The sequence below is a fragment of the Pelodiscus sinensis genome, chromosome 3, assembly GCF_049634645.1.
Source record: "Pelodiscus sinensis isolate JC-2024 chromosome 3, ASM4963464v1, whole genome shotgun sequence".
Classification (NCBI taxonomy): Eukaryota; Metazoa; Chordata; order Testudines; family Trionychidae; genus Pelodiscus; species Pelodiscus sinensis.
The window spans coordinates 176,349,718-176,362,243 of record NC_134713.1 but is presented as its reverse complement, the minus strand read 5'-3'; positions in this window follow the sequence as shown (position 1 = coordinate 176,362,243).

The window sequence follows — 12,526 nt, the reverse complement described above, 5'->3', positions numbered from 1 at the left end:
GCCTGTGATCTGGCAGTTTCTCTCAGTTGTCTGAAGAAAGCCTTGTCTACCTCATCCACCTGATCTAGTGGTCTATAGCAGATACCAACAACAACATCACCCCTGTTGCTTCCACCTCTAAACTTAACCCATAGACTCTCAACAGGCTTTTCTCCCTCTATATACTGGAGCTCTGAGCAATCGTACTGCTCTCTTACACACAGTGCAACTCCTCCTCCTTTTCTCCCTCGCCTGTTCTTCCTGAACAGTTTATACCCTTCCATGACAGTGCTCCAGTCACGCGAATCATCCCACCAAGTCTTCGTTATTCCATTCAAATCATAGTTCTTTGACGCAGCCAGGACTTCTAATTCATCCTGTTTGTTTCCTAGGCTTCTTGCATTTGTGTAGAAACACCTTAGATAACCAGATGATCGCCCTACTCTCTCCATTCAAATTAGAATAGTGATAGAAATGTAGCCGTGTTAGTCTGGGGTAGCTGAAGCAAAATGCAGGACAATGTAGCACTTTAAAGACTAACAAGATGGTTTATTAGATGATGAGCTTTCGTGGGCCAGACCCACTTCCTCAGATCAAATAGTGGAAGAAAATAGTCACAACCATATATACCAAAGGATACAATTTAAAAAAATGAACACATATGAAAAGGACAAATCACATTTCAGAACAGGAGGAGGATGCAGGGTGGAGGGGGGGGGGAAGGAAGGAAGGTAAGTGTCTGTGAATTGATGATATTAGAGGTGGGGAGAGTGGGATGTTTGTGAGTTAATGGTATTAGAGGTGATAATTGGGGAAGCTATCTTGGTAATGGGTAAGATAGTTCGAGTGTTTGTTCATTCCTTTTTGGAGAGTGTCGAATTTTAACATGAATGACAGTTCAGAGGATTCCCTTTGAAGTGCAGATGTAAAAGGTCTTTGTAGCAGAATGCAGGTGGTTAAGTCATTGAGAGAGTGTCCTTTCTGGTTAAAATGGCAAGAAACTGTTTTTTCTTTGTGATCTTGTCTGATATCTGTTTTGTGGGCATTAATCCTTTGGCGAAGTGTCTGAGATGTTTGTCCAATGTACATAGCAAACGGACACTTTTGGCACATGATAGCATAGATTATATTTCTGGATGCGCAGGAATATGTGTTCTTGATCTTATAACTCACTTGGTTAGGTCCAATAATGGTATCAGCAGAATGAATATGTGGACAAAGCTGGCAACGGGGTTTGTTGCAAGGGAAGGTACCAGGGTTGGTATTAGTGTGGTATGTCCTGTGGTTGTTGGTAAGAATCATCTTGAGGTTAGGTGGTTGTCTATAAGAGTCTATGGGTCTGTCTCCCAGAGCCTCTTGGAGTATGGTATCCTGTTCCAGTATAGGCTGTAGTTTATTGCTAATGTGGTGGACAGGTTTAAGTTGGGGGTTGTAGGTGATGACAAGTGGTGTTCTATTGTTGGTTTTCTTGGGTCTGTCTTGAAGTAGATGGTTTCTAGGTATTCGTCTGGCTCTTTCAATTTGTTTTTTATTTCTCCGGGTGGGTAGTTGAGGTTTATAAATGCTTGGTAGAGATCCTGAAGCATCGATGACATCTTTATGATCTGGACGCATGGCCAAGAAACACTGGAGATATTCCACAGAGATTTCAACAACCTACACCCCACCATCAACCTCAGCCTAGACCATTCTACACGAGAGATCCACTTCCTGGACACCACAGTACAAATCGACAATGGAAAATTAGACACCACTCTCTACAGAAAACCCACCGACTCATACAGTTACCTACATGCTTCCAGCTCCCATCCAGAACACACCACACGATCCATTGTCTATAGCCAAGTCCTTCGATACAACCGCATCTGCTCTAATCCCACTGACAGAGACCAGAAGCTTCAGGATCTCTACCAAGTATTTATAAACCTCAACTACCCACCCGGAGAAATAAAAAAGCAAATTGAAAGAGCCAGACGAATACCTAGAAGCCATCTACTTCAAGACAGGGCATTTAAAATCCACGAGGAGTAATGGTAGTTCGGACTAGGAAGACTAGTCTGAACTACCTAGTTCGTGCCGCGTGTAGCCGCGCGGCACGGGGTTCGAACGAGCAGGGATTTAAAAATGGCGGCGCCCAGTTTATGCAAATGAAGCCCGGGAAATTCAGATCTCGGGCTTCATTTGCAAGTGCGGTATGCCTACATTACCCTCCTAGTTCGAACTAGGAGGGTAGTGTAGACATACCCACAATGACTTAACCACCTGCATTCTGCTACAAAGACCTTTTACATCTGCACTTGAAAGGGAATCCTCTGAACTGTCATTCATGTTAAAATTCGACACTCTCCAAAAAGGAATGAACAAACACTCGAACTATCTTACCCATTACCAAGATAGCTTCCCCAATTATCACCTCTAATACCATTAACTCACAAACATCCCACTCTCCCCACCTCTAATATCATCAATTCACAGACACTTACCTTCCTTTCTCCCCCCCCCCCCCCGCATCCCCCTCCTGTTCTGAAATGTGATTTGTCCTTTTCATATGTGTTCATTTTTTTAAATTGTATCCTTTGGTAAATATGGTTGTGACTATTTTCTTCCACTATTTGATCTGAGGAAGTGGGTCTGGCCCACGAAAGCTCATCATCTAATAAACCATCTTGTTAGTCTTTAAAGTGCTACATTGTCCTGCATTTTTTCATTCAAATTAGGGGTCCTCCTTTGTTGTTCGTTCCTTCTTGTGTGTCTTCCCAGCATTCGACTTTCTCACCTACCTCAGGGCTTTGGTCACCGTCCCCCAACGAACCTAGTTTAAAGCCCTCACTAGGTTTGCAAGCCTGCCCATGAAGATGCTCTTTCCTCTCTTGGTTAGGTGGATCCCATCTCTTCCTAACAATCCTTGTGCCTGAAACAGAGTTCCATGGTCTAAGAAACCAAAGCCCTTTCTCCAACACCACCTGCACAACTACGCATTTACTTCCTCAATTCGACGATCCCTACCTGGACCTTTTCCATCAACAGGGAGGATGGACAAGAACACCACTTGCGCTTCAAATTCCTTGATCCTTCTTCACAGCGCTACTTAATCTGCTGTGACCCGCTCGAGGTCATTCTTGGCCATATTGTTAGTTCCCACATGGAGAAGCAGGAAGGGGTACCGATCTGAAGGTTTGATCAGTTTTGGAAGACTCTCAGTCACATTCTGAATGCGAGCTCCTGGTAAGCAGCACACTTCTCAAGATTCCAGGTCTGGACGGCATATGGATGACTAAGTCCCTTTTAGGAGTAAGTCCCTGACCACTACCACCCCATCTTCTTCTTTTGGGGATGGTGGTCGTGGAACCCCCATCCTTAGGCCTACGCATCCCATGCTTTTCAGTAGATGGTGTTCCCTTTCTTCCCTGAGAGGTCCCTGCAAAAGCATTCTCACCGCAGTGCCTGTGGAGAAAGCCTGAAAGCAGTTACTTACCTCTAAAGGAATGGGGGTTACCTGAGTTGGCCTTCTTCTTCTTCTAGAGGTTACATGCTGCCAGTTCTCTTCCTTGTCCTGTACCACCCTCACTGGCTGTTCAGCCTGCTGTGCCGGCAGGATTAAATGCTGCCTTCTATTCAGGAATTCTTCATCTTCTCTGATGGAATCTAGGGATGATACTTAGGCCTCAAGTCCTCTAAGTTTTTCTTCCAAAATGGCGACCAGCTTGCACTTAGTGCAGATGAAATCCCTTCTATCTTCTGGGAGGAAGACAAAGATGGCACATGCTGTGCAGGTAACAACAGCAGACCTATCAATATCCATACCTGCCTTCCTTCTCAGAGATTCCTCAGATGTTATTAAAAGATTTTAAAGAATGGCGAGTGTATCTCGCCCTCTTCCCACTCCCCTTCAAACTCCCTCTCAAAACTCCCTGTTTGCAGTCCCTGTTCTTCTGAAAGAAACTTGCAGTCTAGGCATAGCCATATTGTGTCCCTCCAAACAGCAGCCCCTTCCTTTACATGTTGTGGAAAAGTATCCTTTTTGGGTCTTCCAATTCTCCTGGCACAACCAAACCCTGACCTTGTTGTAAGTTAGGAGAAGAAGAAGCTGAATACCAAATATGGTGGCCCTAGCTCTTACTGTTTAGGAGGAATTCTTGAACAAACGGACTTGCAGACAAACACCCAAACAGACACTCCCTTTAGATAGATAGATAGATAGACAGACAGACAGACAGACAGACAGACAGATAGATAGATAGATATAGGGATTGTAGAAGAATTCTATCCTGTCCCTAAACAGACAAAACCCCTTCCCATTGCATGCTATCTGGGACTGAGTTCCATGCATGAGTAGTACCAAGTGAAGAGGAACAGTAGATAAGCTAAAAATAATTGAGAGATATAAGTAGGAAGGCTTGTGTGTCTCATAATTATTTTGCCTTATCTCATATAGCTGAGGATATACTCATCTATAAAAATGAACACTCCAGTGTGAATTGTGAATCTAAGCTTTTTGCCCCAGTGACGTTGTGTGGCAGAAAGTTCTAACGGCTGTGTTATTTAAAAAACAACAACACTCCTAACAGTTTTAAATGCATTCTACTTGCATTAATGCCTTTTTACTTGTTTTTGTTTTGAGAGTAAATAGGACCATCTGACTCAACTTGATATTATTTACTATTGTATATATCCCTCACATGTCCCTTCTTCATCTTTTCTCTAAACAGTTCCTACTATTTTCTCCTCACATTGAAATATTGCTATACCTGAAATCATTTTAATCACCCATCTTTGCACTTTCTTTCTAATTGTGTTATATAACTTTGAAATGAGGTGACTATAATGAAGTGGAAGTTATTTATACAAAAAATATAGGTATAAAACTGCAGAGTAAATAACGTTTGTAGTCTTGTCCAGAAGAATTCCAGAGTATACTTAGGCAAACAGTGAGAAAAGCATCCTACTGACCCTAGACAAAGTCCTGTGATTCCTACATCATATACAGAGATGAACAGCAGTTCCAACCCCATTAAGTCTAATGTAGCAGGATGTAGAGCAGAAAACAGTTCCTAAATAAACCATAATTTTCATGGCTTGAAATTCTAAGACTTTGAATTGCATTCATTCAACAGGCAGTGAGCACAAGACTCAAATACTACTGAATCCTACTGGCATAGAGATGGAGTAATTCTACAGCTCAGTTACACAATAACTTCAGTCATACAGCTCCAAATAAAAAGCATTCTTGCAATCTAGCTTGCAGGTTGCAAAATATGAATTTCAGTGATGTGATTCTGTGCCCCCAAGAGAAAAGTCATCACTTCTAAATGTTTCAGAGGTGAACAAAATCCTCTTGAAACTTCTAAAAATTAGATTTTCATATTTTAGTATGTGGTAAAAAAACTCTTCACCTTTTGTATTTTTAGTGACTCACTGGGGCAAAGTCTATCACATAAACAATTCCCCATCCCACCATTAAGACTGTTACCATAGAGTGGTTTAGTTTCAACTAACTGTTTTATATCACTCTTCAATCTTGATGAAGCAAAGAAGAAGGGCCCAGATGGAGTGGACATGATTGGCTGAGACAGAACTACATACATGGATGGGTGCCATCAGTGTATTATACCTAACACCATGCTACTTTATCCATTATCAGAGGGAAGTCATATGCACAATGAGCAACACTGGCAATAAAACAGCCCCCAGTTGTCCCTATTTTTGCAGTCAACTAGCGGAGTGCTTAATTCAAACTAGGTAAACCTCATTCTACGAGGACTAAGCCTAGTTCGAACTTACTAGTTCGAATTAAAGGGTGTGTAGCCCCTTAATTCGAACTAGTGGGAGGCTAGCCCTTCCCAGCTTTCCCTGGTGGCCACTCTGGCCAACACCAGGGAAACTCTATTGCCCCCCTCCCGGCCCCGGACCCCTTAAAGGGGCACGGGCTGGCTACGATGCCCGTGCCAGGTGCAAGCCTGCCAGCACCCAGCTAGCAAACCCTGCACCTGACATGGCTCGAGCCAGCCACCCGATGCCCCCCAGCCCTCCCCCTCTTCCCGGGACCAGGCTGGCAGCTCCCGGGAGCTTGCCCGGGACCGCAAGAGGCGGGCACCCGCCTGGTCTAGTGCGGACATCGTGGACCTTGTCCACGACCTCCGCACTAGGCACAGGAAAGTGGCCGTCTAGGGCAGGAGAGCTGCCAGCCTGGCCACCCAGGAGCAGGTGTGCATGAAAATCAAGATAATCCAGTGAGACTCCCGACCCTGAGCCCTGAGCTTACAATGGCCATACTGGGTCAGACCAAAGGTCCATCTAGCCCAGTAGCCTGTCTGCCGACAGCAGCCAACCCTAGGGAACCTGGAGGGGATGGACCAAAGACAGTGACCAAGCCATTTGTCTCGTGCCATCCCTCTCCAGCCTTCCACAAACTTTGGGCAGGGACACCACTCCTACCCCCTGGCTAATATCACTCCATGGACCCAGCCTCCATGACTTTATCTCACTTCTCTTTAAACTCTGTTCTAGTTGTAGCCTTCACAGCCTCCTGCAGCAAGGAGTTCCACAGGTTGACTCTTTGCTTTGTGAAGAACAACTTTCTGTTACTAGTTTGAAGCCTGCTACCCATTCCTTTCCTTTGGTGTCCTCTAGTCCTTCTATTATGGGAACTAATGAAGAACTTTTCTTGATACACCCTCTCCACCCCACTCATGCTTTTATAGACCTCTATCTAATGCCCCCTCAGTCTCATCTTTTCTAAACTGATAAGTCCCAGTCTCTTTAGCCTCTCTTCATATGGGACCTCTTCCAAACCCCTGATCATTGTAGTTGCCCTCCCCTTTCCCACCCTCTCTCTTCCCCTCTCCCACCTCCTTTTCCCAGTCTCCCCAAGTTTTGTTCAATAAAGAGAGATTCTATTTTTGACCACACGTTTTCTTTATTTTGTACGTCAGGAAGGGGGGCTAGGGAAGGAGGTGAGGGAGGAATGGGGTACGAGCCCCCGATGGGGAGGACTGGGCTGGCTCTGCGGGCTTCTGGGGGTGGAAGCTCTCCTGCAGCCCCCCCAATTGCCTCCTCTTCCCAGATGGCAGCCTGCGGCAAGTGTAGCCTGTCTGATGGCCGAGTGCTGTGATGTGCCCAGTGTGGGCACTCAGGGCACTCCAAGCCAGGATTGCTTTGCAAGCGGGGCACCCCTGAGAACTGTCTGTCCAGGGTGGGGGTCGGGTCCCTTTAAGCACAGCCCTCGGCTAGCCTGAGGCAGCAGCTCCACGCTCTAAGTCCTCATCTGATGCCCTGCCGGCACTGCTTCCGGCCATCCTTAACCCCGGTTCAGGGTCCACTTAATGTGGACATGCTAGTTCGAATTAGCAAAACGCTAATTCGAACTAGTTTTTTAGTCTGGATGCGTTAGTTCGAATTAGTGCTGTAGTGTAGACATACCCTCTGTTAGGTAGCCCATCACCATCAAAATTCTTGGTGAAAACTGAAACAAAAAACTCAGTAAGCACCTCTGCCTTTTCCAAGTTTCTGGTTATTGAGTCTCCCTCTTCACTGAAAAATGGACCTACCCTAGCCTTGGTCTTCCTCTTGCTTCTAATATATTTGTAGAACATTTTGTTATCCTTTATGTCTCCAGCTAAATTGAGCTTGTTTTCTGCCTTTGCCTTTCTAATCTTGCCCCTGCACACCTGTGTTGTTTGCTTATATTCATCCTTTGTAATTTGACCTAGTTTCCACTGTTAATATGACTCCTTTTTGATTTTTAAACCATATAAGATCTCCTGGTTGATCCAAGGTGATCTCCTGCCTTACTTTCTAACTTTCATACACAGTAGAATAGTTTGCTTGTAGGCCCTTAACGTCCCTTTTAAAAACTGCCAACTCTCTTCAGTTGTTTTTCCTCTTAGTCTTGATTCTCATGGGACCTTACCTACTAGCTCTCTGAGTTTACTAAAATCTGTCTTCCTAAAATCCATTGTCTCTGTTGTGCTGTTCTCCCATCTACCATTCCTTGGAATTATGAACTTTATGATTTCATGATCATTTTCACCTAAGCTGCCTTCCACTTTCAAATTTTCAAACAGTGTCTCCCTATTTGTTAAAATCAAATTAAGAATGGCTTCCCCACCTCCAGTAGATTTCTCAAGCTTCGGAAATAAAAAATCGTCTCCAATGCAGTCCACGGACTTATTGGATAATCTGTGCCCTGCTATGTTAGTTTCCCAACATATGTCAGGATAGTTGAAATCCCCCATCACCACCAACTTCTGCCCTTTGGTTGATTTTGTTAGTTTTTAAAAAAAAGCCTCATCCACCTCTTCTGCCTGGGTAAGTGGTCTGTAGTAGACCCCTCTCATGACATCACCCTCGTTTTTTACCCATTTTCATCTAACCCAGAGGAGACAGACTTGTTGAGAGTCTCTGACCATCTCCACTTTTATCCAAGGCTATATCTACACTACAAGGTTTTTGTGCAAAAACCAGAGGAGTGTCCACACCTCAAGCATAAATAAATTGGCAGAACAGAGGGCTTTTGCTGGTAGAGTTATTCTTCTCCCCATCAGAAATAACTCTTTTTTGCGCTACAGCTGTTGCACAAAAAGGCAAGGCTGGATGCTCCGGAGGGATTTTTATGCAAGAAATAACTATTAGCAAAAGCATAGGTGCTCTGATGGCAATTCTGTGAATAGCTATCAGAGCTTTCTTGTACAGGAGTGTCCATGCAGTGTGGTTGCTCTCTTGCGCAAAAGCACATTGCTTGTGCGATGTGCTTTCAGGTCTGGATGCGCTTTTGCGCAAGAACTCTTCTGTAAAATGCTTCTTGTGCAAAAACCCTGTAATGTAGACTAAGCCCAAGTGTATGCACCAGTACAGAGTGGACTTCCTAAAGAAATTATAAAATGGAAAGCATAAATTCACTGAGACACAAGATGGGTGAGGTAATTATTTTATTGGACCAATTTCTGTTGGTGAAAGAGAGACGCTTTTGAGGTTCTCAGAGGTTTTCTTCATGTTTGTGTAGCTCAAAAGCAGATCCCTGAAAATCTGCAGATATCTGCTTTGTATCCACAAGTATCCACATCCATGGATGTGCATGCCGACATCTGCAGTTCGTTTTTGTAGATATGGATGTGGATACACATTTTGTATCTAGAACCCTGCAAATTTTTGGATATCTGTTTTATATCCATGGGTGTCTGCATGTGCGGATGTCAATGTGGATATCCGCAACTTTTTTGTGGATATAGATGCAGATGCAGATACAAATTTGTATCCGCACAGGGCTATACTTAAAAAGCTTGTCTCTTTCACCAAAAGATGTTGGTCCAATAAAATATATTACCTCACCCACCTTGTCTCTCTAATATCCAACAACCAACAGGGCTAGAACAGTAGTGAAAACAGTATACAGAACACATATAACCTAGAACGTGTAAAGAGAGTCTTCCTGATGTCACTGAGTCTTCCTAACTCGGTTCCATACAACACCCAAGCGGGAAAAACAAAACAAACAAACATTTTTTTTACAACTGTTTTATCACGTTTATCTCATAATAGTAACACATATCAGCTAGGGATGTTAAGTATTCGTTTATTGAATAGATGAGTAACCTCATGAATTCTTATTGGTTAGTCGACTATTTTATAGTCCCCAGGGGTGGGGCCAGCAGCCACTGTATCAGAGGCAGTAGCGTGGGGTGTCAGGTGGGAGCTGGTCGTGAGGGGAGCCAATTTAAAAATCAGCTCCCCTCGCGGACTAGCTGCCTGTTACCCAGTGCTTCTGCCTCTGATAAAGAGGCAGCAGCACTGTGTGGCAGCAGTCCCTGTCTAGCGAGGGTCTGAGCTGGAACTGAGTCAGGCTTTCTGCTTGCCCGATTCCTAATACACTTTAAATGCAGAGCTGCAGTGCGGGTAAGTCCTGGACCCGGCATAAGACAGGACTCAACTGGGCTGCTGTCCAGCCTGCTAAAAATGTATTGGTGCAGAGAGGGAGGGAAGGGAAATGCATGTAATCTACAACATTAACCGATAAGCTTTTGCTGATCGGTTAATCGACTACACTATTACATCCCTAATATCAGCACAAAATATTTTCCAGGAACTGAAGACCAACTGGTGTTACTAACCTGTAGCTGAGCCCTGGATCAGCAATTCCTCCTAGCCAGTCTTTAACTCCCAGGAAATGCTTTATAGGAAGATTATTGTTGCTTAATTAGTTTAAGTGATGAGCAAGAGAAGTTCTATAGTAATGTGTGCACAATTCTGTATTATATACTGTTGCCAGACACAGGGAGCTTACTGGTTAGTTATTCAGGCTTTTACAAAGATGCTTTTGTAGTCATCTTTAAGGGCTAGTAGTTTAGTGGCTATTATTTTGCTCATGAATTACCAGACTCTGGTCCAAGATTCACAACTTTTTTTTTTCTGCCTGTTCCTATTTCATGGCAAAACTAATAATGAAACCTCCCTACACTACAGATCTGGGTTTGGGGAGGGATGGAGAGAAAAAAAGACCTTGCAGTGTATATATATATATATATACACATGAATAATTTACAGAGAGATGAAATCTCACCATTGCAAATCAAAACATAACCACCCAAATGTACACTTTTTTTGAGTTAATAACTTACCAGTAAACCTCTTTTATTTGAAATCTGATTTAAGAACTCGTATTCCTACAAGTCATAATTTATTTTTCTACTCTTCCACAAAGAGATCCCCTCTGGTTTTGTGTAGAAGAGGTCATTAAAGGAGATTTTCTTCTTAATCTTATAGAATTAGGACAGATACAGAATCCAGACATTTGGGTTAAAAACACAATCTGTTTATCTGTTTCCCTATTTGAAAATTTTCAAACATTTAATTTAAACTATTTTAGGTAATTGATTTTTTAAAATTAAAGTGTATAATATATATGCACATATATACATTAAAGGACTTATCCGGCATTGCCAGAGTTCTTCAGGGCAGTGGGGTCGCAGTATGGAGGATGTAGGAGTCAGGGCAGGGCCTTGGGGATGTGGGGAGCTCCAGGAAGGATGTCAGAGGCATGGAAAGGCGTGAGTGTGAGTTGAAGGGTAAGGAGGGGCTTAAGGGAAGGGATGGGGGACACAGGATTCAGGGCAGGGGATGGGAGTGTTTGCTGGCTTCCTCCCCAGGGGGCCAGTGGGGTCCCTGGAGGCCAGTGGGAGCTCTTTCCCTCTCCCCTGGCACAGCCTGGGGGATCTCTCCCTTTCCCAGTGCCTCCCAGGGCAGCAGGGGCTTACCTGCTCCTCCCAGCCCTCTCCCCCCCAGTTCTGGAGGTCTCTCTTCTTTCCCCATGACTTCACCTGGGGCAGAGGGACGCTGGGAGAGTCCCTGCCCCCTGGACTCTCCCAGCGTGGGTGGATGGCAGCAGAGGACTGTCTCCCAGGCAGGGGGCCTCTGTTACCTTTTCTGGTGGGAGGCAAAATGGCAGAGCCCCAGCCCTGCTGGCCATTCCTTTAGTGGTATTCTCATATTGTACCTCTTGGAACAGAAGCCCTGACCATTAAAATAATCCTTTTCCTGGGGCTTGCAGTTCTCTTGGCACAACCAAACCCCGACCTTGCTTTAAGTCAGGGCTGGGCAAAATGCGGCCCGCCGAACCAGCAGATCCGGCTCGAGGAAGCAACTGGGAGCCCCAGGCAGACTTCCCTGCTTGCCCTGCAGGCTGCTCAGAAACGTAGCTGCCAGGTTCCATTTCTGTTTCAAGAATATTGGAGGAGGAGGAAAGGAAGCTTCAGGAGCTGCCTCCGCCCCGAGCACAATCCCATTGGCCAGTTTCTGGCCAGAAACTGGCCAATGGGAGCTGTCTGTTTGAATAGCAGCAGCCAAGAAGAACTATGCCCCCTTTCCTTGGCTCAGTTATTAACACAAGCACATTGCCATGCAGGCAGGCGGGCAGAGAAACATGTTAAACTTTGCAAGCCTTAGCTCTACAGGTAGGCAGGCAGGCAGGCTGATAAGTGTCCTGGCCAGGGCCTGCCTCTGGCATCCCAACCTTCCCCAACCCTCTGACCCAATCAACATACCTAAACCCTCTGCCCCCCTCTTGTACCCAAACCTTCTCCCAGATCTGGCACTCCAATCTCCTGCCCCAGATCATAATCCTCTCCTACCCTAAGTCACATCCCAAAACCCTGCACTCCAGTCCCTTGCTCTAGGTCACAACTGCCTCCTTGCTCCAAACTCCCTCCCAGACTCCATTGTCCTTCCTGCACCCCAATCCCTCACCCCAAGCTCTCTTCTGCACCCAACCTCCATCCCACACCCCACATCTCCATTAATATCATGGAAGAGTGCAGCTCTCAACCACTTTCCAAAATTTTGGAATGCCCCTGGGTCAAAAATTATTGCTACATCTGCTTAAAGTTATGTGAACAGGAAGCTGCATACCACATTTGGTGGCCCTAGCTCTTACCATTTAGGAGTTCTTGAACTAACTTTCAGAGAGACACACAGATGCACTCTAAAATATATATACTGATACCTTCATACACACACACACACTGGATGGGCTGGAAGAAGAGCAAGAAAAATATTT